The sequence below is a fragment of the Equus asinus genome, chromosome 6 (assembly GCF_041296235.1).
Source record: "Equus asinus isolate D_3611 breed Donkey chromosome 6, EquAss-T2T_v2, whole genome shotgun sequence".
Classification (NCBI taxonomy): domain Eukaryota; kingdom Metazoa; phylum Chordata; class Mammalia; order Perissodactyla; family Equidae; genus Equus; species Equus asinus.
The window spans coordinates 90544430-90566121 of NC_091795.1; the positions used below are offsets into that span (position 1 = coordinate 90544430).

The 21692-nt window shown below is 46.5% G+C and overlaps 1 long non-coding RNA gene across 2 annotated transcripts in view; it reads left to right on the forward strand.

Annotated features, from left to right (window-relative positions):
• LOC123286279 (uncharacterized) overlaps positions 1–21359 on the forward strand; it is a 67251-nt gene extending 45892 nt beyond the window's left edge. For both annotated transcript variants that reach the window (XR_011504309.1, XR_011504310.1), the window contains exon 5: positions 20898–21359. This is a non-coding gene — a long non-coding RNA (uncharacterized lncRNA). The remainder of the gene's footprint in view (positions 1–20897) is intronic.
• Positions 21360–21692: the final 333 nt, after the last annotated feature.

Below are 21692 nucleotides of genomic sequence, written 5' to 3' on the forward strand. Positions count from 1 at the left end.
AATCAAGTGGATTTGATTAGATAAAATTTTTTTAAGGATCTTCGGTACAACCAAAACCAAAACATCATAAAAAATTCAACAGACAAATGAGAAATTAGAAAAATATTTACAGTAAGGTGGTAAAGAATTTGCAAACTTAATATATAAAGTCGTTCACAGTAATCCATAAGAAAACTCTAAAACTCAAATAAACACAATGGGCAAAAGACCAGAACAGGAAATTCACTCAAGAATAAATACAAATGGCCAATAACCAAATAAAGCAAACTTAGCCTTACTCAAGTTAATTAAAACAACAGGATGAGTATTTGTTTAACCTGTTAAATAAGCAAAGATTAAAGAGAAGATAAAAATATTGGTGAGAGCCATGAGGCACGTCTCTCCTGCACTACCAGTGGGGGTTTCCTCAGGTGAAACTTTTGGAACATAATGAGAAAATATCTCCAGAGCCTTAAAACAAATAACTGTGAGAAACAGTAATCCCTTTTAGAGATGCATTCTGACAAAGTAGGCTGAAAGATTCAAATATTCATTTGTGTGGATATCCATCTCGTTTGCATGTTTATTTACTCTGCAAACTCTTCGAGAACGGAGATTGAATCAATACACTTCACTTTTTCCTTGACAATGTTGTCATCACACCTTGGTTGCTCTAACCGTCACCTCCAGCTGACGAAGACACTGAGTATTGTTCTATCCTTCAGAAGCAGAAGGATGATAGATGCTCATTTCTTGTTTGGGAAGAAATCAGTCCCCCTTAAACACTCAGGAGATGTCCATGTCCTCCCTCTAGTGTAACTTGAAGGCATATGGTGTCCTGGTCCTGCTTGGCGTTCTTCTCGGGAGCATACCCACAATCTGCTCTGGTTTGAAGCTGGGTTTCTCAGCCTCAGAACTACTGGCTTTGGGCTGGATAATTCTTTGTTGTGGGGGAGTGTCTTGTGCATTGCAGGACGTGGAACAGCATCCCTGGCTCTACTCGCTAAAAGCAGTCATGGCAAACAGAAATGTCTCTGGACATTTCTCAATGTCCCCTGGGGAAGGAGCAAATTGTCTCTGGTTGAGAACCACTGGTTTAAAGAGTTAGTCTTACTAGGAGCGTAGGTCTCTTCTTCCTCTGGGTTGGGAACATAAAGGCTTCTTTTCAATGAGTGTTGATCTTACATTATAAGAAGGGCATGTGGGATGGAATTACATTGGAGCGGCCAACTGGCAAATGCTGTCTGCTGCACCCACTCTGCCACTAACCCATTGTGTGGTCTTGCGACAGTCGTATTCCTCCCTGGGCCTCAACTTCTTCATCTCCCAAAATGAAGAATTTGAGCTAGCATTGGTGGCTTGTAAAGCATACAGCAGAGGCTCTGGAGGGGCTGCTACCAGACAAAGGGAGCAGGCTAGGAAGATACCCCTCCGTCTCCTTCCAAAGAAGCTTCACTTTTATCTGTTTCACGTTTTGGTCTTTCAGGTCAGCGCACAACACTGACTTGAAACAATGTAATCACGGATAGGTCTGATGAACTGGTGCATTGAGAAATGTTCTAATGAGACCTGTTCTGTGATGGCTGTGTGGGCCCTGAGGACAAGGGAACCCCTTCATGTGAAGGGAGATAGAATTTTCCATGGCAGGGAATTGGTGGTCCTAGTGCAGAGTCATTAGCCCTAGGACAGGAAAACTTGATTGGCCTTTGGCATGGCCCAGACGAATGGGCCTAGACTGGGAGGCTCAGGGGAGCTGGAGACTCTGTCGGCTCTTGTTGGAACTGGCCTGACACATGAAACTGGCATGGAGCCAACAAGGCCCAGGTGACGTTGATTCTTACCGGCAACAGCAGCAAGGAGCCGACAGCAGGGGCAGCAGCTGTGGAGTCTTCTAGCCTAAATGTGGATGTGTTCGAGTTTTATTCTTGTGACGAGAGGGGCCAGGATGGACCCCAGGTGCACAAAAAGAACTGATCAAGACCCAGTGAGGAACCTCAGCGTAGACAACTGAGGAAAGAGCTGTGCCTGATGGGGGCTGGAGTTGAGGGACGAGAAAGACTTATTGTAGAGCCTTTCTTCCCAGTCCTTTGATTTCCCCAGAATGGAAAATTTACAGAAATAACTAGGACACTGCACTGCAAGTCGGCCCGTGGGGGACAGCAAGTCAGGAGATGATGGGCTCCACTTTTAAAAATGAATTGATTTTTTAAAAAAAGGGTATTGCCAGGGCCCACTGCAAGCCTGACATCTTCGCTATGGAGGTCTTCACAAAAGGTGGTGCACCTGGCCAGGAGTGCTTTTCCTCATTGACTTCATAAAAGGGGTCCCAGGTACGTCTGGGTCAAGAACCAGATAACTCCAACGCCTTCTCCACACACAACCCCTGCTTCTCTGTCATAATACTTATCTTCTTTCAGTTTTTACAAACATTCACAAGGCCAAACACGGGTCTGTCTTTGCTCTCTTTCATCAATGTTTTATGTCGATGCTATCAGAGAGGAAAAACATCCTTGAAAATTTATTATTTTTTTCTCCTTCAACATGACTGAAGATTTTACAGAGATGAAGTGAGAGAAATCTCCTGGCTTTTAATCCTTTGAAATTTGAAAAGTAGTTTTAATAGCGTCGTTTGCCATCTTTGCTATCTCTTTTCCAGATCCATTTTTTTTTAGCCTAACTGACACCATGATAAGATCTGCAGTTCCCACAGTGAGCGTGACTTCAGAGCTCAGTGATCTGAAAGATGGAGATGTTTCAGAAAAAGAACTCATTAGCATGACTCCAGAGGCTCTGGAGGTAATCATTTCAGGATGGAGTGTGGAGAACAACATTGGGCTTTTGACATGAGTGAAGGAATCTCTTCTCTGGGCAGCTCGACAATTTCCAAAGCAGCTCCACCACTGGGCATGGTAATCAGGAGTCATTTTAGGGAGCCCTGAGCATCCCGCTGCAAGAGTTTTGACAAGTCGGACATAAACTAAATGTGTGTGTCCCCATGTTCTTTTCTCATCGGTAGATAAGGAGATGTGTTCAGAATTTTCAGGAGCCAGGAACAGGCACCCTTTCTCAGGTGTGGTCTCTGGAAGGGGCTGCCAGGGCAGTTCAGCATGTTGTTCAGAAAAGCGAGTCGGAGGAGGAATGATTAGTCTTCCTCCTTCTCCTACTGACCACTGCTATTACAGAATACAATTAACCAGAACTGCCATGGAAGAGACATTGGGGTCTAAAAGATGAATATGACATTATTTCTGCCCAGGAAAAGAGACTGGATTCAGGCTTACACAGTGAGCTTTGGATTCTTCAAAAATTATTATTCGGATCCTGTTAAGGATGGTAAGGAAGACCTTATTCAAAGGACTACTGCAATGGAGTTTTGCAATAGGGCAGAGAGATTGGGCTCAACTCTGAATACAATAAGGAAATGTAGGGATTTATAGCCAAGGAGTAGGGTAGGGGGTAAGTGGATGGGAGATTACCAAGAGGGTATGGGATTCTTGATAACAAACCTAATAGGATTCTTGCTAAAGGCAGGCCAGGGTGATCAGATATCGATTGGGGGAGATTCTCATTCAACTGACTTAGCAGGATTCTCACTCTTGAGGACAAGGCCCAAGGATGGTTCTAATGGATAAAGGGCTTAGAGGAGCCAGTCTAAAGTTTGGTTAAGGAGAGTCTTTCTCAGGACTCACCACTTCTGCCTCTCACCCCTATGTGGGTGGAGGCCCTCAGTAGAGATTTAGGCCCAGAACCTTCCAAGGAAGCATGTACTGGCCACTTATCTTCCTCCATGTCTCCAGAATTTGCATCTTCCTTCCCACTTTGGATGCCTCCTTAATTGTGGCTGCCATTTAATTCAGCATCTATGAAGGTGCCAACCATGACAGATGTCTTACCCACATTAGCTCATTTATGTTCACTGCAGTCTGGACTAAGACTAGGAAAGTAGATGTTTCAAATCAGAAAAAATATAAGAAAACAGAGGTCCAGAGAGTTTAGGTGACACCCAGCCTGTAAATGGCAGAGCAATACTTCAGATCCAGGTCTTTCTTACTTCCAAAGTCTGTCAACTTCAGATCATTCTGCCTCATTCTGAATCTATGTTCACAATCAACATATGCATATCCTGGATTCTAGGAGTGATTCTAGAAATGACCAATGTGCTTGTCAAATTCAGGAACTTGGAAGCTGAATCCACTTCTCTTTCTTCTCCTTCCCTGCTCTCCCTTCTGCTGCTTAGAGGAGATAGGACAAATAAAAGATAGTTTTGTGTTCTATATCTTATATATTAGTCTGCTGGGGCTGCCATAACAAAATACCACAGACTGGGCGGCTTAAACAGCAGAAATTTATTTTCTCACAGTTTTGGAGGCTGGAAGACCTCCTCCAAGACCGAGCTGTTGGCAGGGTTGGCTTCTTCAGCGGCCTCTCCCCTTGACTTGCAGATGGCCGTCTCCTCACTGTGTCCTCACCTGGTCTTCCCTCTGTGCATGCTTACTCCTGGGGTCTCCCTCTTCCTGTAAGGACACCAGTCGTAACGGGGTAGGGCCTACGCATATGACCTCATTTAACCTTAATTACCTCCTTAAAGACCCTATCTCCAAGTACATATTCTGAGATGTACCGGGCGTTAGCACTTCAACATTTGAATTTTGTGGGGGGGGGGGCACAATTCAGTCCATAACACCTTATATATTTAAAAAATCAGTTGTGAAAGATGCAAAGATGGAAAAGATAGTGTCCTTCATCCTCCAGGAGCCTACAGGTTAGGTGGAGATACCTAAAGATGTGCAGGCACAGTGAGCCATTTCGGAGCTCAGAGGAGAGTCAGGTAACCAAGGGCTATAGTGGTTATGGAAGGTTTCTGGGAGGAGGCAACATACATGGGCCTTGAAAGATGCATACACATTTCTGGAAACCCAAAGGGGAGATCCTGCCTAAAAATTAAATAGATGTGAGAAGTCAGCTCTGTCTACTGTAAGTTCATAAGCATTTCCTGGGCATCTAATCTTTGCCAGGCATTAAGCTGAGGGTTGGGAGTACAGACAGGGATTTGCCCCTGAGTTGCCCGTACTCCAGGAGAGGGGTGATTTTAGAGCAATTAGAGGATTGATAATGCATGAGATAGGGAAGTCTGCAGAACAGCTCAGCCATTTGAAGTTGGCTCGTGGGGAATAGCTGTGCTTCCCACAAGCCATGTGGGGCTGCATCACTCAGGGACCCAACCTTGGGGGGGGGGGCACTGCTTGTGCCTGTAACCTTGGCTCCATCTCTATCTTCCTGAAGCCCTCCTTTTGCTTAAGCCTAGTGTCTGTTCCCTGTCCACATTGTTTTGATTGAATACTTAGCTTCCATTTGCTCTTTGGTTTGCATAGAGTTCAGATTTTGAGTTCCATGTGGCAGGACCTTGTCTTTTGTATTTTACTATTTGCAAAGTTCCCTCTGCGTGTGTGATGCATCTTTGTAAGCACGGATGTTAATCAGAGTTTGGGTTCTGACCACTACAAATTTTGACCTGACAATGTCTGAATCCTGAAAACATTTGAAACCAGAATGCAAACCCATTGTCCTCACAACTCTGTATAATTCCCATTAATTGCTCTAATATGCTGACTCCTCTTTTTGATTGCATGCCCTTTAGAAGAAAATCATTGATACATTAATTACAGCTTTCATCCAGAGGATCGGGCATTTCTAAACATTTATTTGAATTTCATGCCAAAATGGGGGATAATTGCATAGAAAAGGATCATGCTGGGTCAGATACAGAGATGGGGTTTTCAAATATCCATCCTCCGGGATAAATAGCCCAGTTGGCAGCCAGGCATCTCATCGCTCTGTGCAGCTTGACCGAGTCCATTTTCTGTGTAGTGATAACACAGGATAATAGATGATACTCCGAGAGGTAACCTTCAAGCTCAATGGATAAGACATCCTTTCTGGTCCAAAATTGTGGCTGGTGAGATTGTCAAGCATTTCTTGGAGAATTGCTAAAGGATGCCGTCAACCGGGGCAGCAGTAACACAGCTTTGTTCGTCTACAGAGAATCCCAGAATCCCAGCAGGACCTAGTCCTTCGATGTAGGGTGACAGCAATGATAACTAGAACTGTGGATGACCCAACTAAATGTCAGCAGACAGAGCCTTGCTGGCGCTGCTCTCTTTGTGAAAGTCTGGAGGGTGCTTCCTGGGGTCTTGGCCGTCCATCTTAGAGGGGCCGATGGTCACTGTCTAGCTTCATCCTGGCCCCTGGCTTTCTTCCTCTTCCCTCCCAGGCCCCTCTGACCCGTGTATATTTTTGCAAGTTTAATCACGTAACACTTTTCTTTAAGATTTTCTCATTTTCCCCTGTGAAACCACAGAGGGCAATTACAAACTGAGGGTTTAGTGATGTGCACAGAAAGGAGTTTTGCAAACAAAAGCTTTCCATAAACAAACACTGAGATTGCTTCCTCCTGGATTGTCACCACCCACCTACCTGGAAGGGAGTTGGAAGACAGCCTTCCAGAGCTCTCTGACTGGGCTCCTGGCTGGAGCTGGGTTCTCCCACTTGGTGAAATGCCCTCAGGAGCTGCACTCACCACCAAACAGGTGAATGGAGCTCTGCACTGGGAGACAGACACTGTGGGTTCTTGCCCCAACCACTGTGTCCCACGTGACCTTGCAGATGTCAGCCCAAATGGCCTCGTCTTTGTCAACACACAGCACATTTTAATGCAATCGCCTACATTGATACAGACTCCAGTCACCACTTAGAACTACCATTTGTCAAATACTTACTATGTGCCAAACATTGGGTTAGACAATTCACATATATGACTTAATTTAATCTTTGCAACAACTTTGAAAATTAGTAATTATGAGGATCGGAGAAGTAGCTTGCCCAAACTCATAAAGTTAATCAGAAAACCCCAAACCCAGGATATAGTTTGGACTCCAGAACTTTTGTTCTTTTCCCCACACCAGGCTGCCTTTCAGTGATCATCTTAGACCTAGTTGAGTTCAAATGTGTGTGTGTGTCTGGGTGTGTGTGCGTGCAAGTATGTGCGTGTATGCAGTCTTTTACACCAGGGGAGTGAGTTTCATGTCTCTGGTCCCAAATCCCCAGGACACAGTTTTATCATTTTATCCCAATCCCTGGGCCATCCTTTTCAGCCTTTCTCAGAAGCGAGTATTCATGGTTTTACTCTTTGTATTTTCTGCATAGATGAGAACAGTGTGAGATTTTACACTTGCTACAGAATCATGGAGCCCACTTCATATGTCATAAATTATGTAGCTGATTTCTTAATACTTTTGAGATTTCTGTATCGTGTTTGCCAGTTGTACTATTTTTACTTTCTGGGCAGTCAGGGGAGGGGGCATGTGCCTCCTTTATCTGTCACTGAGGCTGTCTCCAGCATTATCTCACTTAATCCTTCCAGCAACCTCTGAGATAAGGATTATGACCATCTCCCCAATTTTACAGCTGAAAACACTGAGGCTCAGAGAGGTTATGATATTGGTCTCAAATCACCCATCGAGAAAGCAGCAGACCTGGGATGTCCCGGACCTCCTCCTGCTGCCCCAGCCAGCCGCACGCACTCCCTCACCTGCCGGCCAGCCCTTGGAGGCTTGGATGCCTGCAGGCCCCTTGAGCAGGAAAGACGTGGCCCTCCCTGGGAAATCTAGGATCAGAGTGGTACGCGGAGCTAGCAGACCCTGTGTGTTCCACTTCCTTTTTTTCAATAAAATAGGGTCTTCATACAGACAGCCCGATGTAGTCCACCAAGTTCATCAAACCAAGAGCTCTCTCTGTGCTGCTCTCACTAAGGGGAATTGTCACTTATGCACAGACAGTGGCAGTGAGACTTGAGCTGCATGGGGACCCTGGCGGAGAAGAGCTGTGCTCCCAAGAACATCACAAGGAAGAGGGAGATTTGCAACCCAAATCCACACCCTTTACAGCCACTTTATGCTTTTTCAAAGTGAGCTGTCAGGTCTATTTCATCTTGATGCCTACAGGTATCCTTTTATGGATGAGGGAACAGGCCCCGAGAGATTGGGTGACTCATTCAGCGTTACTCAGCAAGTGTGGGGTCCTGGGAACTGACTCTTGATTAGGCATTTGTTTGATGTGTTAAGTGGCCAGGCTTCTACACGGAGTCCCACCATCCTTCTCCATCATCCTAGTTCATGATGAAAAGTACATACTCTCCCTTCTTGCTGTGGCTCTAGTCACTGACTCTAGTCACTGGAAAGGTCTTCTTTATATTGAGCTGAAACTCCCCCTCTCATCCTAATTCAGCCCCCCAGAGCTTCACAGCATAATTTCTCAGCCCCATCCCTCCCTTACCTAGAGCTAACATCTCTAATTTCTTCAGTCTGTTCTTATAGGAAAAAGTCTAGGCGTGTCTCAGTCCTGATCGCCTTCTCTACATGACTTCTTGGATGCTATATCATTAAAATGAAAATTCAATACCCCAGGTTGGCTGTAATCAGGTCAGTGCACGGGAAGATTCTGCTGGTTGTGTGGGGCCCCTGGCGCTCTGGGTGAGACAGTCTCTGCAGAACATGCCCATCCATCCCATGTGGGTCCTGATAATGTTCTTTGTGGGTTCTGGAGGCACCTGTCTTTACTCCTCATGATGGATGGGTAAGCTCTGAGAGAATGGGCATTGTGTCTCATGCTTCTCTGCTACTCCCCGACCCTACACCTGTGAGCTTCGTCAACAATAGGAGCATTTACTGAATGTCAGTTGTGCACAAGGTTTGATACCAGGCTGTAAGATATGATAGACAGAAAGATGTTGTCCTAATAAGAATAATTCCCTATATCTGTTGAGCACATTTGAGTTTACAAGCTGTTTCCATATCCTGCGTCTCACAACGACTCATATTCCTCAGCCGGATGTAGTAGTGAAAGCAGCATCGACCCCAGTCTGGAGACAGATTTTGCAAGGGTCAGAAAAATCAGGGGATGCTCAAAACAGGGGACAAACAGAAAGCGTTTGAGACATGGAGGTTCAGAGGCCAATGGAAAGACAGATATTGCTCAAACACAGACGCTGGAAGGGGACACTTAAGCTGGGGTTTGAAGCAAGGACTTCGGGAACAGGAGTTGTAAAGAGCAAGGGTGAAGGGGTCAGAGGGAATCCTCAGGGATTGGGGGGGGAGCTGCTTAAAACAGATGCTGGCCTTCCAAGTCTGTTTTTATGTGTCCCCTGAGTGTGGCCTGTGGGTCAGCCAAGAGTCAGGGGTGCACTGGATGACAATATGAGGATATTAACCACCTTTTACACATGAGGAAAGGCTGAGATTTCTGGCCAGTTGTCAGAGTAGTGACCAATGGAGCCAAAATCAAATTCTGGCTCTGACCCCCTAATCCCAGCCTCTTTCTATTACCCCACGCCAAGTCTGCTTCAAGGACTGCGTCTCTTCTCCCAACCACAATGACCTAGGTTAGGATAAACGGTGTATGCATCAAATGCTCTATGTTGTCAGGCCGTGCTTGAGAATTAGGAACTTAAGCCCAGTGTCCCGTATACAGCTCAGCCTGTTAAAACGTCAGCCACCGCCTACTCAGTGATCTGTGGGTTTTGATTTTTTGTTTTCATTCAAAGCAGCAGCTAAAGATTCTTAAAAATTTGTGTGTATTTTTTGTCAGATAATAAATTCTAGGGTTTCTCAACCTTGACACTATTGACACTTTGGGCCGGACAATTCTTTGCTTTGGGGGCTTTTCTCTGCACTGTAGGATGTTTAGCAACACCCCTGGTCTCTGCCTACTAGATGCCAGTAAGAAGCAAACAATGGCAATTGTCCTCCAGGGGACAAAATTTTCTCCTATCCCCTCCATTGAGAATCACTGATCTATTCACATGATTTTCAACTTAAAAGATATCAAAAGATAAGAACAGTCTCTTTCTCTCTCTCTTCTACCCAACCACCCAGTTCTCCTCCAACAATTGTTTTTAATTTCCCTGCTTGGGGTTTTGGGTTTTTACAATGAAACCACACTTGTCATTGCTGCGTGCACATAGGCCTTGCATGTGGAAAGCTGAAGGGAGCAAAGGGAGCAGAAAAGGTGAGCGATTTCTCCGAGATTGGCTGCCCGAGGGACCTGCCACTTAGTGCTGAGGCCAACTACTTTAGGCTGGGCTTGTAAACGCTGCCAAATGTCAGCAAAAAGAGAAGTAGGAGGAGGGTCTTTAGTTCCTTGCCTTCAAGGACTGTGAAGTCTACTCTGTCTTGAAAAATAAAGGAAAACAGACCACCATAAAAACCTACTCTTCACTAAAGTGGTTTGTTCTTTCTTCCTTCTTGTTTTGGGCTCACCCAGCCTTCTGCAACGGCTTTCACTGTCTCTCCAGCCCGTCTGTAGTTAGTGTCTTCTGTTTGCAAAGTGTTTTTCCAAGTCACAAAGGAAAATGCATGCACATTATTATTCTCTCATTTAGCCCTGATAAATGCCAGCACTTCCATTTGGCAGATGAAGACATGGAGTCTCTTAAGAGTCAATATTTCCTTTTTATTTTAATCAAAAAAATTAAATCTGTCTTGAACTTAGAGAAAAGTTACAAGCGCAGCGCAAAGCACTCGTCTTCCTGAACCGTTTGAGCGTAGGTTGCTGATCTGATGCCGCATCACGCCCAGTTGCTTTAGTGTCGTGTGTGTTTCCTGCAGACAAGGACAGTTCCACGTAATCACAATATGCACACAAGATCCTGAAATTAACATCAATGCTTTCCTATCGTCAATCCTCAATCCCGTTTAAGCTTTGCCAGTTTCCCCCGTGATGTCGTTTAGAACAAATGCATCTAGTTTAGAGTCACGTGATGTATCTACTTGTCACGTTTCCTTGGTCACCTTCAATCTTTCTGGAACAGTTCCTCAGTTTTTCTTGACTTTCATGACCGTGACACTTTTGAAGATTTCAGGCCAGTTAGTTTGTTGACTGTCCCTCAGTTTAGGTTTGTCTCATCTTTCCTCATCACTAGATTCAGGTTTTGCATCTTCGGGAGGAATACGACAGAGATGATGCTGTGTTTTTCTGGGATGAATTTCTTCAAGCATTTTATGTGTGCAAAGTGTTCCTCTTAATGGAGAATGGTATTCGTAAACGAAGATTTGGGTGGTAGTTGTGCTCATTGCTACTATGTAGAACCTTTATATCTATAGATAAAAAGTAAATATAGTTAGGAATGTGTGTAGCATGTGTTTGTATGTGCACATGTACACATGCATGCACACATCCCCCAGCTCCGTCCGCCGAGAGGATCCAGGAGGAGTATCACCCCGCTAGCATTTATATACTGTGTCCCACAACTTCAGGACCATTTTAGGCTTTAATAATGTCAGAAGCGTGAATGCTATACACTTACAAAAATCATTATTTGAAAGCTTAATTATTTAAATCTCCACTACACTTATTTAATTTTGAACTCTTTGAATTATAAGTTTTTAGTCTTTTGGTCAGTGTTTTCCATGTTTGGAAGGACTGAGAATATGAAAACTTTGTAGTTCAAAAGTCACCAACTAAACGCATGTAAAAGAAAGGTAAATAGTGAATCTTTCAAAGTGAGTGTTTTGTAAGTTTGCATCATTTACACCCTGAAGTTATTAAAGCTTAAAACTATGCCCACATTTTGGGACATGCTCGGTATTGAAAACCATAGATTCACACAATAGTTATAATTCCAATCTAGCAGAAAAAGTTCATTCTAGTTTTCTTCCTTTCCATATTTGTAACTCCCTTCTCTAACAGTGAGAAGTCTGACTGCAGTTATGGTCATGTATTTTCTTATTCCGTCTGCCCCGTGTGGAACCCACCCTTGCCATCTCCTGCACACGGTCTCCCCACCCCGCCCAGCCTGCGCTCTGCCCTGGCTCGGGCTCTGATTTCCTGCTCTTGGCTGTCTCTCACCATCCCTGCTCTGTCCTGGCTGTATGGATGCTTTCCTCCCTCTTCTCTGACTCCCAGTGAGGCACTGTGGCTCCATCATCCCCGGACCCTCGACCTTGCTCAGCCCCACCCAATGCCTTTAGGACTGAATTGTTCAGCAAGGGAAGAGGAGAGGAAGATGAACAGGAAAAGGCAGAGGAAGGGCCTGTGAGGTTGCAGCTCAGCCACTGCACTGCCCCCTCTCTCTGGGAAGCCACTGGTGTTCTTACCTCGGGCTGACTCTTCCTGGTTCTTCAGCACTAGATAACCCTGCCCATCCCGTCTTCTTTCTTGAAACTCTCTCCTATTTTGGCTTCTAAAGCTCCACTCTCTTGGCCTATCTTCCATCATACCTCCACTGGGTCCTGCTTAAACTTTGGACTGCTCTTTTCCTCTGCTCACCCCTGAAATAACGGTGCTTGCTTATGATTCATCCTTGGTTTCCTTCTCTCCTCATTCTACACTGTTGCTTCAAGTGGTCTTATCCCAAGACCACACAGCTAGCAGTGCATGAATGTCACTTACCCGGTGCCAGATGTAATGTATGACACATCCCAAAGCCAGGAGCTGTGTCTAGTTAAACAGTTAAACAACTGCCTTTGGCTTTAAACGGGGCTTTAACAAGCCTCTCAACATCTTAGCGGACATTCTGAATATTCAAGGGTGATAATCCCAGTCCCAAATTTATTTGGCCTCCAAAAAATTTTCTTTTGTTTGTGCTTTTGGGGTCTCTATTAACATTTGATAAAAACATTGGTGTTCAGTGGAGCACAGGGCAGAAAGTGCTGCTTTAAAGTGTAAAGGGTGCTCTTGAAGACATATCCACAAGTACACTTGGCATGTCACACTCAGGTGGACCAATCTGGAGGCTCCTTAGAAGAAGGATCACAAGTTTGTGTCTGTGTCGGTCTGAAAGATACGTTCTGAGTCTTTCATGAATCTGAGATGTATTCGTGAATCATGAATCCGAATCTGAGATGCTGATGGTGAACACTCTCAACATCTGTTCCCTTACTCTGGGTACAGCACACATATATCGTAATGGCTTTGAGCACAGGTTATGCCACTTACTCTGTATATATGAGTTATTTCTGTGCCCTGAGCCTCAGTTTCCTCCTCTGGGAAGAGGGCATGAGAAAAGTCCTATTTCAAAATGTGGGTGTGAGAAGGAAGGCTCTTTCGTGTGTGTTATCCTCTCATTCAAGGCTAAGAATAACCCTATAATACGGGCTTTCTGATTGCTCTCCATATTTCCTTAGGAGACTGGCACTCTGGGAGTGTCTCCCAGACACACGTGGACAGTGGTGGAACTGCACTTGAACCCAAGTTTCAGAAACCAGCAGATGTGGCCTCCACACTGCCCTGTAACACTAACTGATACCCTTGGGCATCTCTGAGCAAATGTTTCCACACCTATGAAATGGGGTGACAATACCTAGCACAAGGTTTGTGGAAATGATGGAAAGAGAAGGTGTGTAAAGAGCTAAGCACAGAGGTGACCACATGTTGTAATTCAGTAGACACCATGTAGAATACTTCTAAAGAAGGTGTGCATTGAATCAAAGAGTCTGATGTCAAGGGGATTGACCTCCCTGACACGGCCATTATCTAGCCTGGTTTGGGGACATCACTCCCCAACCCCACCATAGAGGGCCTCCAAAATCCAGCAACTAGCCTTTTTTTTTTTTAAATTGTGAGGAGACAAGTAAAGCTGCCTCATTTGTTGCTTCAGATTTGGAGTTGGACTCAGAGAGAAGAGATGTCTGCTCTTTCTGCTCCTTCTCTGTCTTTCATTCTCTAACTGGTCTCGAGGCAACTGTGCAGCCTGGGAAGGCTTAGAGGACACCAGATGCAGCCTGGGCACCTTCCTCTCAATAACTAGACCCTAAGATGCTCCCAGGTATGCAGGGAAAAGGATACTAGGCCTCTTTCCGAGGACCCAAGCCTTCAGAGAGTTTTTTCTGAGGAGTTTAATCTAGACTAACTCAATCGTGAGCTTCTTTTACCTCTCTGAGCTGGTGCTGCCTTCCAGGAAATTAGGTGAGGAATATTTTAAACCTACAAAGGACCTTATAAAAATTCCTGCCCACCCCTCCCATTTTGTTCATAAACCAGGGCTCAGAGAAGGGAAGGGGCTTGGGAAGGGACTTGTCCAAGGTCAGACCGTGACTGGGAGGGAGAGTTGGGGTGAGAATCTGGGGCACTGCTTTCCCTCCAACCCTGCCCCCCAGACGCCATATTAACTTCTTGACTTTCTATTTCATGTGTAGTGTCTTAGTCCATTCGGGCTCCTGTAACAGAATACCATAGACCGGGTTGCTTAAACAACAAATATTTATTTCTCATGGTTCTGGAGGCTGAAAGATCAAGATCGAGGCACCAGCAGATTCAGTGTCTGGTGAGGGTCTGCATCCTGTTCATAGAGAGCCAAGATCTTGCTGTGCCCTCACGTGGCAGAAGGGACGAGGGAGCTCTCGGGGGCATCTTTTATGAGGATGCTTATCTTCATTTATAGCAGCTCCACCCTCACGACCTAGTCACCTCCCACAGGCCTGCCTCCCAGTTCCATTACAGTGGGGCTTAGGTTTGCACATATGGCTTTTGGGGTGACACAGACATCCAGACCACAGCAGTTAGTATTTCCTTATTTTACCTTTGCTTTCTCAGATTTCAACAGATCTCTTGTTTACTCAAATGTAGACATCCAGATGAGAGAAACATGGCATACCCCTAAAAAATGTTAAAATCAGTGGACGTTTCTAAACATTTTAATCGTACTTACCAAGAGCTGTAAATGACAAAATTTCTGGCCTCTTGTAAGCTATTGACATTTCATAATAAAAACGTCCCATCCCTTCTTTTAATGTATTATAATGGAATATAAAAACCATAGTGATTTTATACTGACCATTATTCATTTAAAAAATTACAATATGTGGATAAACTATATTTTAAGTTGCAAATTTACATTGTTCCCTTTTCTCCTTGACTTTATATTTCCATTTCTCTTCCCCTTCAGAACTTTAAATTAACATAACATATTTTTACACTTAAAAGTCTTTTATTAATCACCCTATCATACATCCCTTTAACAAAAATATGTACATAATTTGAAATATAATTTGTAGATTCCCTTAATTAGGCTCTCAAGTGTTAACATTTTTTTCTGCATTGAATTACTATTACAATTATTTTTAATATTTTATATATATTGCAAATTTTTATACTTATTAACTAAACATAAAAGGTAACTTTTATTGGAAGTTACTTCTTTGTGAGATGGGTCAGGTGGTTATAGTGCACGGTGGCGTCCACCGGCTCTGGACACCAGTTGTTGCCATGTCTCCTTGTTCTGCACTCCCAGGCAACACAGCATGGGAAGATTCCAGATGAGGAGAGGCACCTCTTTCTTTTGTAAAGTGGGAGGAGGATGGCTGTGAAAAGAGAGATGGGAGATGGGAGCCACCATGACGTCAGCCTCTACCATGGGTGTGTTCTTGGGCAGAATTTGAGGTAAGAGTATTTAGAAGTCCAGGATTGGGAAACTGATTCCATTGACATTCTCCACGCTCTAGAAATTTGGGGAGAGTTTCTAGTATCTCTCGAGGGATCATACCTCAGCTTGAAAATGTGGTAGTCCAAGTGAGCACATGGTATGGTCTTGGTCCATAAGTGGCCCAGTGAAGAGACAGGTGCTGTCTTTCTTGCTTGCTTTTTCCAACTCATTATCTAGCAGTCTTCCTTTTCCTCACAACTTTGTATAACGGGATTGCTTAGTTGCTGGGAGTATTTTAAGAGCCAGTCTCTGTGCTGAGCGCTAGAGAGACAAAGATGAGTAAAAACAGGCTTCTGCCCTCCAGACGCTCCAAGTCAAGATGGGAGAGGAGAGCAGTCCACCGTCCCTATGATACAGCAACCAGGGTCTTACAGGAGGCACAGGAGATGAGAGAACATTTACAACCGGGGGACAAGAAAGAAAGCTTTCATGAGAAAGAGTTCATTTTAATTGGCTCTTGGAAAAGTAGATAGGGCATGAACATTCTGCGAGGGTAGGAGAAGAAAGCTTCTAGAAAGAGACAGGGACAAAATAAATCTGAGTTGCACCTTAATTGGTGTCTGCCATCTGTCAATCAGTGACTTGATAAAAGTCCCACGGTGACTTTCAGGATGGTGTCAAGTGATATGTGACAAAATACTTGAGACAAAGATAGGTGCTGTAATTGCAATACATATATTAAAGCAATTAACTTAATTATGGTGATCGTGTAAGACTGTATCTGGCTCCAAAGAGCAATCGTCTGCAGCGTAGAATAAGAGCAGCTTCCTCCTGGCTGCTTACTTTGTGCTTCTAAGATGTACGACAACTCTAGGAGGCCCTTGGAGGACTTGCTCTCTTGCCCTGGGACCACAGCTGGTAAGTGGCAGAGCTGGAAGTCACAACCAAGTGTGTCCAGCTCAGACTCCTGTGCTCCTGCCAGCGGTCTGTAACTGCTCTCTTTCTCTTCTCTTGCGCCTCCATGAGATCCCAGTGTGGCTATGAATGCCCACACATTGCACCTGGCAGGCCTCCCTTCACACATTCTCTTCAAGTGGCTGACTGATGAGTGGCTGGTTCTGCAGCTGTTATCACAGTGGTTGTGACTGGCTGAGGGTGGCTACTTGGAGAACAGAAAGCCCAACAAGAGGCCACTCCCCCTGGGACAGGAGGATGTGGGATGTGTTCAATTTTCAGCCACTAAATAATCATTGAGCGCATCCTCGATAATTCATTCTACTATTCGTTCATTCAACAAACATTTATTGAGGCTCCGTTATTTGCAAGACTCTGCTAGGTACTGGAAACATGGAGAGAAAAGGCCCAACACATGCCCTGAGGGGCTTATGTGCCAGGGGGTGGGGGAAGGTGAGAATTCAGACAAGTGGACCCTTAACACGACCAAGTGGAGGCAAACCAGGACTGGGCAGGCCCAGAGGAGCCCCAGCCCCTCCTCACATTTGTCAGTCCTTAACACCTTCATTTATCCCTTGTCTCATTTCATCTTTACCAGCCTGTGGTCAGCCTTATGATCTCTGTTTAAAGACACGAGAATTGAGGCTCAGGTTATAGGACTTGCCTGAGTACACATGGTAAAGGTGGACGCCCTAAGGGAACCCGGATCCAGACGCCAGGGGTGGGGTCTGTCGGGAAGCCACACTGCCATCAGCCATGTTTGCACAAACTCTTCTCATCCATGCTGGCTCGGAGACTGGCCACCACTGTCACTGAAGCTTCACGACCTCTGATTAGCAGTTCCGATATTTTTCTGATCTGAACTGAGTCATCTTTATCCCATTTCATGTGCGTCTTCATACCGTATGCTTTGCTGCAGAATTGCTAATATTTGATGGTGGGGTGCTGCCTAAGACCTAGCCGGGGTTACATGATAGACATTATGTGTACTCCGTCCCTTTCTAAAACCTGGAAAACTTTGAATTTTGAAGCCCCAAATGTTTTGGATAAAAGATTGTGTGCGTACAGCAGAGATAAAGTCTAGTTAAAAAAAAAAGATTTTTTTTTAAAAGAATATATAAAATGTACTGGGAAATGGGAAGCAAGGTCACAGAGAACTCGTTGTAGAAGAAAGCTAGAATTTTTGGATAATTCACAGATGATGCAACAGAGGTGCAGTGAAGAGAGGGAACTGGCCTGAGGCCACACATGGGGATTAGAATTGTAGGTGGGGGCTAAAATCCATGTCTGCGGGCCTCAGGCCAGGGCTCCTAAGGCCTCCAGCTGTGTGGCCGGGGCTGGGGCTGCCAGGAGCAGACAGCCGGAGGAGCACATCCCCAGCGCTTCCGGGCTTGACATGCACACGTGGATAAAGCTTTGTTCCAGTTTTTGTCTGTCTCTCCTTGTCGGCTCCCCAGGTATCTGCCGGCTGCCTGGCCCTGTCACCAGCTTGTTTACAAGCCTCCCCCACCCCCTCGCTCAGTGCAAGGCCAGCCTTGCAGTCCCACGTCGGGAGGCAGCAGACACTTGTCTCCATCACCACAGCAGCCCCAGAGGAGTGCACGCCTCTCCTCAGGCTCTCCACGCGCGCTGCCTGCCATGGTTGGGAATTCAGCACCATTTCAGAGAGAAAATGGCCTTGGGATTCTTGTTGTAGATCCACAGGCCCCTGGTGCTGACACGCTGGGGGAGTGCTGTTTCCAGGCCCCTAGGAAGCCGCCACAGCCAGCAAACCTCCCCCCAACTCAGAGCTCAGAAGGGCTCTCAGGGGGCTGGCCACAGAGTGGGTGTCCACCAGGTTTTGGCTCACTGAGTTGGGCACTGACTGAGCAGCAGGGATGCCCCTGGCAGTAGGAGATGGGAGGGAGCCCCAAAGGCAAGGCCCCAGAGAGGACAATGATAAACGAGATGCATGAGGCACCCCAAGCAGGTGGTAGGCCTGGCAGGAGGGAGTGGTGTGGCCCTGCAGGTGGCTGAAGGGTGGGACACCTGAGCTCTTGGCAGACAGGTGCCTGGCATCTTGGAGCCGTGGTGCAGGTCGCAGGGCTGCAGCTGCAGGGGTGGAGTTCTGGATGCAACTGGCATATGAGGTGGTGGCCCAGGTTTGGCGAGAGGGTCAGCTGTAAGAACAGCTTACAATTCCCAAGACAGCACATCCCCTCTTCACTTGTGGCTTCCAGCCCTGCCTGCAAAGCCCTTCACCTGGCCAACTCCTGCTCCTCCTGTGGAGTCAGCTTAGCTGTTACCTCCTTTAAGATGGCTTCTCAGCCTCGACCTCCTCCTGGCTGGGTTGAGGGCTTCTCCTCTGCGTCACCTTCTCTCTGCTGTACACTGACCACAGCGCCTTATGATCACCTGTAATTGCCCCAGGCAGAGCTCGTTGAGGGAGGAACAGTGTCTCGTCTGACTGAGCCCTAATGTGCAGAGAGTACTGAGTCAGTGTAAGACTCGGGGTGTGTGTGGAAGGAAGAGATCAGAGCAGACCAGCGCCGAGCTGCTGGGCTCAGGAATAAGGAAGATGCTGCAGTGCTGAACTCTGTCCCAGGTCAGAGCAGGGCCAGTGCCTGGTAACAGTGGTGGCCTCTGATTATTGAGCTGGGTCACCTTCCATCTGGCCGGGGACTGGAGAGGAGTTAGGACTTGCTGTAGGAGTGAGGCTGCAGGCGGTCCTCAGGGAGAGAGGAGGGAGCAAGAGCCTGATGCCCTCGTGCTTCCTAATGCTGGAAACTTCGCTGCGGTGGAACTCCTGGCCTTGGAGAGAAGGTGGGGGCTGGGCTGCTGGAGAAGGTGGGCATGCTTTGAGGTGCATGGAGAGCAAAGATGGGCCTGGGCATGTCCCCTGCACAAGGGACTTCAAGAGCAGGGAGAAAGCGTCAGGCTTGAATGGACCTGAGATGGAACTGAATGGAGGGCCTGCTTTGCTGTCTCACCTCCTCAGCCCCTCATTTCATCCTGGGTGCCAACTTATTCCTTTCCCAGCTCTCGGCCCATCTTACCACCAGGAGTTCTTGGAGATTTAGAGTTCCAAAAGGGCAGGGACAATGTCTGTCTTCCTCCTTGCTCTGTCCCCACTACTGGGCAGGGTACTTGGCACATGGAAGACTCCAGTAGCCATTTCTTGGACACAAGATTAAAGAATAATGGTCAGCTATTGACTGCCTACTATGAGCCAGGTACCATGCTCATCATCTTACATAGATTGTCTAATTTAGACTGTACAAAATGCTCTGAGATCAGTATTCCCATTTTTACAGTTGAGGAAACTAGGACAGAGAGGTTAGGTAACTTCCCCAATGTCACACAGCTAGAAGTAGCAGAGCTAGGATGGCAACCTGGGTCTTCTTACTTACTTCTCTCCTAGTGCACACAGGGCTACCCCACCTGCACCTTCCCCGGCACCTTCCACCTGTCCCTGGTCTGCCTCAGCCCCCACCAATCTGTTAGCACGTATCTTTGCTAAGGCGGGTCTAGGCTTAGAACCTGCACCATCCTGGTCTCCTCCTTCCTTGTTCTCTCTATTTAGGCAATAAGATGACTCCTTCTCCTCTGCCTTCATCTGTTTCTCTATCTCTCTCAATGGTACTGCCAGGCCCTGGGGAGACCCTGACTGCTTCGCCTCTGGACTCCACGGCCCATGGGAGCTCCTGCTTCATTCAGTCCATCCTGCTCAACACACTCACCTCCTCCAAGCACCTCCCTTCTCAGAAAGCCGGAGTGCAGACTCCCCACTGCCCGGCCAGCGCTCAGAGCTCCCAGCAGCAGGCCTCCGCTGCTCCCCGGCCCACACCCACCTGACCAGTCAAGAGGTCTTTCTGGAGCCCTTTGCTGTGGTTCTGTGCTTTTGCCCTTCCTTCTTGGCATTGCCTCCCAGACCCTGGCCCTTCAAGGCCCGGTCACCTCCTGGTGACCCCTCACTAACGCTCCTAGTGTGAAGCTGGTCGTGAGTTCAATCCATCTTCGCTCAGCACTTTCTAGGTTAGAGTAAGTACAGAATGGGCTGGAATAACTCTTTTTCCGTGCCTTGGACTGACTCCAACTCTCTTCTGCACAGCTAATTAAAAGTGAACTAAAAATAAACCCGCTGTCAGTATTAAAGTGGCAAAAAATAAAATAAATAAAATAAAAAATAGAATGATTTCTCCATTTCCACACAGTAGCAGCAGCTTCTTGTTATTCCAGAGGGAAGCTTTTTTCTGTTGGTCTTCAAATGACTCCCATTTTAATTGCGTCAGGAGCCAAGAGAACACAGGAATGTTCGGAGCGTGTGTTTGTTGGGTCGAAGTGCTAATCCTCCCAAATTCTATAATTATGCTCGTACCGTGGTTAAATGAGATTTCTCTGAGTTAGATTTATGATGAAAATTTTTAAAGTTTTTTAGAAAGCTTAAGATTTACGTGAATCGGAATAAGACATTTTAGTTAAGATAGATTTTTAGCTCATTCAAATGAAGCCTTGAGAACTAAAATAAAAATTGGCCATAAAAAGATACTGAATCCAGCTTCCTCCCCAGGATGTGGAGCTGGAGGGAGTATGGGTACCACCCTTGCGATGAAAAAGAGCTGGACTTACTTCAACTTCACGGCCATTTGTGAAACCACCAGAGGCTGAGGTTGCAGAGGTGAACTGGTGGGACATCTAAGGAGGGAGTGCCTTCAGGGAGAGAGGTGGGAACACGCTCACCTGGGCTCCACACAACATGAGTGAGAGGAGCTCGGCGAGAACACTCGACAAACTGGTGAAGTCTGCGTGTGGGCTGAGGAGACAGAGAGAAGCTGCTGGGGCTGCTGAAATTTGGGGTCTGCACCTTCTTGCAGACTTTTTCCACAAGCCCTATGAGGCCCACCTATTCTGCGAGGGACCCATGTAGAAGATCCGAGTGAGGGAAACAGCAGCCATGTGGGAGGGATGAGAAACTCTGCCCGTCCCTTCCCTCCATCTCCACTATGGAACAATAAGCCTCCTCTGGGGCCAAGGAAGGGCCCCTCTGCTGTCCTTGGGCTTGGTGGATACTCAGGGCAGCAGCTGGAAGAAGAGCGTGGGGAGGACCACTCCTCCTGGGGAAGGGAAGGGTCGAGTGCCAAGCCACAAGTGCAGAGGGGAGGAGACAGGAGCATGTGGAAGACCACACTCCAGGAAGGCAGGGAGGAATGGCCCTAGTCAGAATGACAGAGATGGCACCTGCCCACCTCCATCCCCACCACCAACCTAAGGAGATGTCGATGACAAATAACAGCAGGATGCTATTGGGAGAGGGACAGGAGAGGAACAAGAATATGGAAGGAGGCACTTCCTGAGACACAGCGCA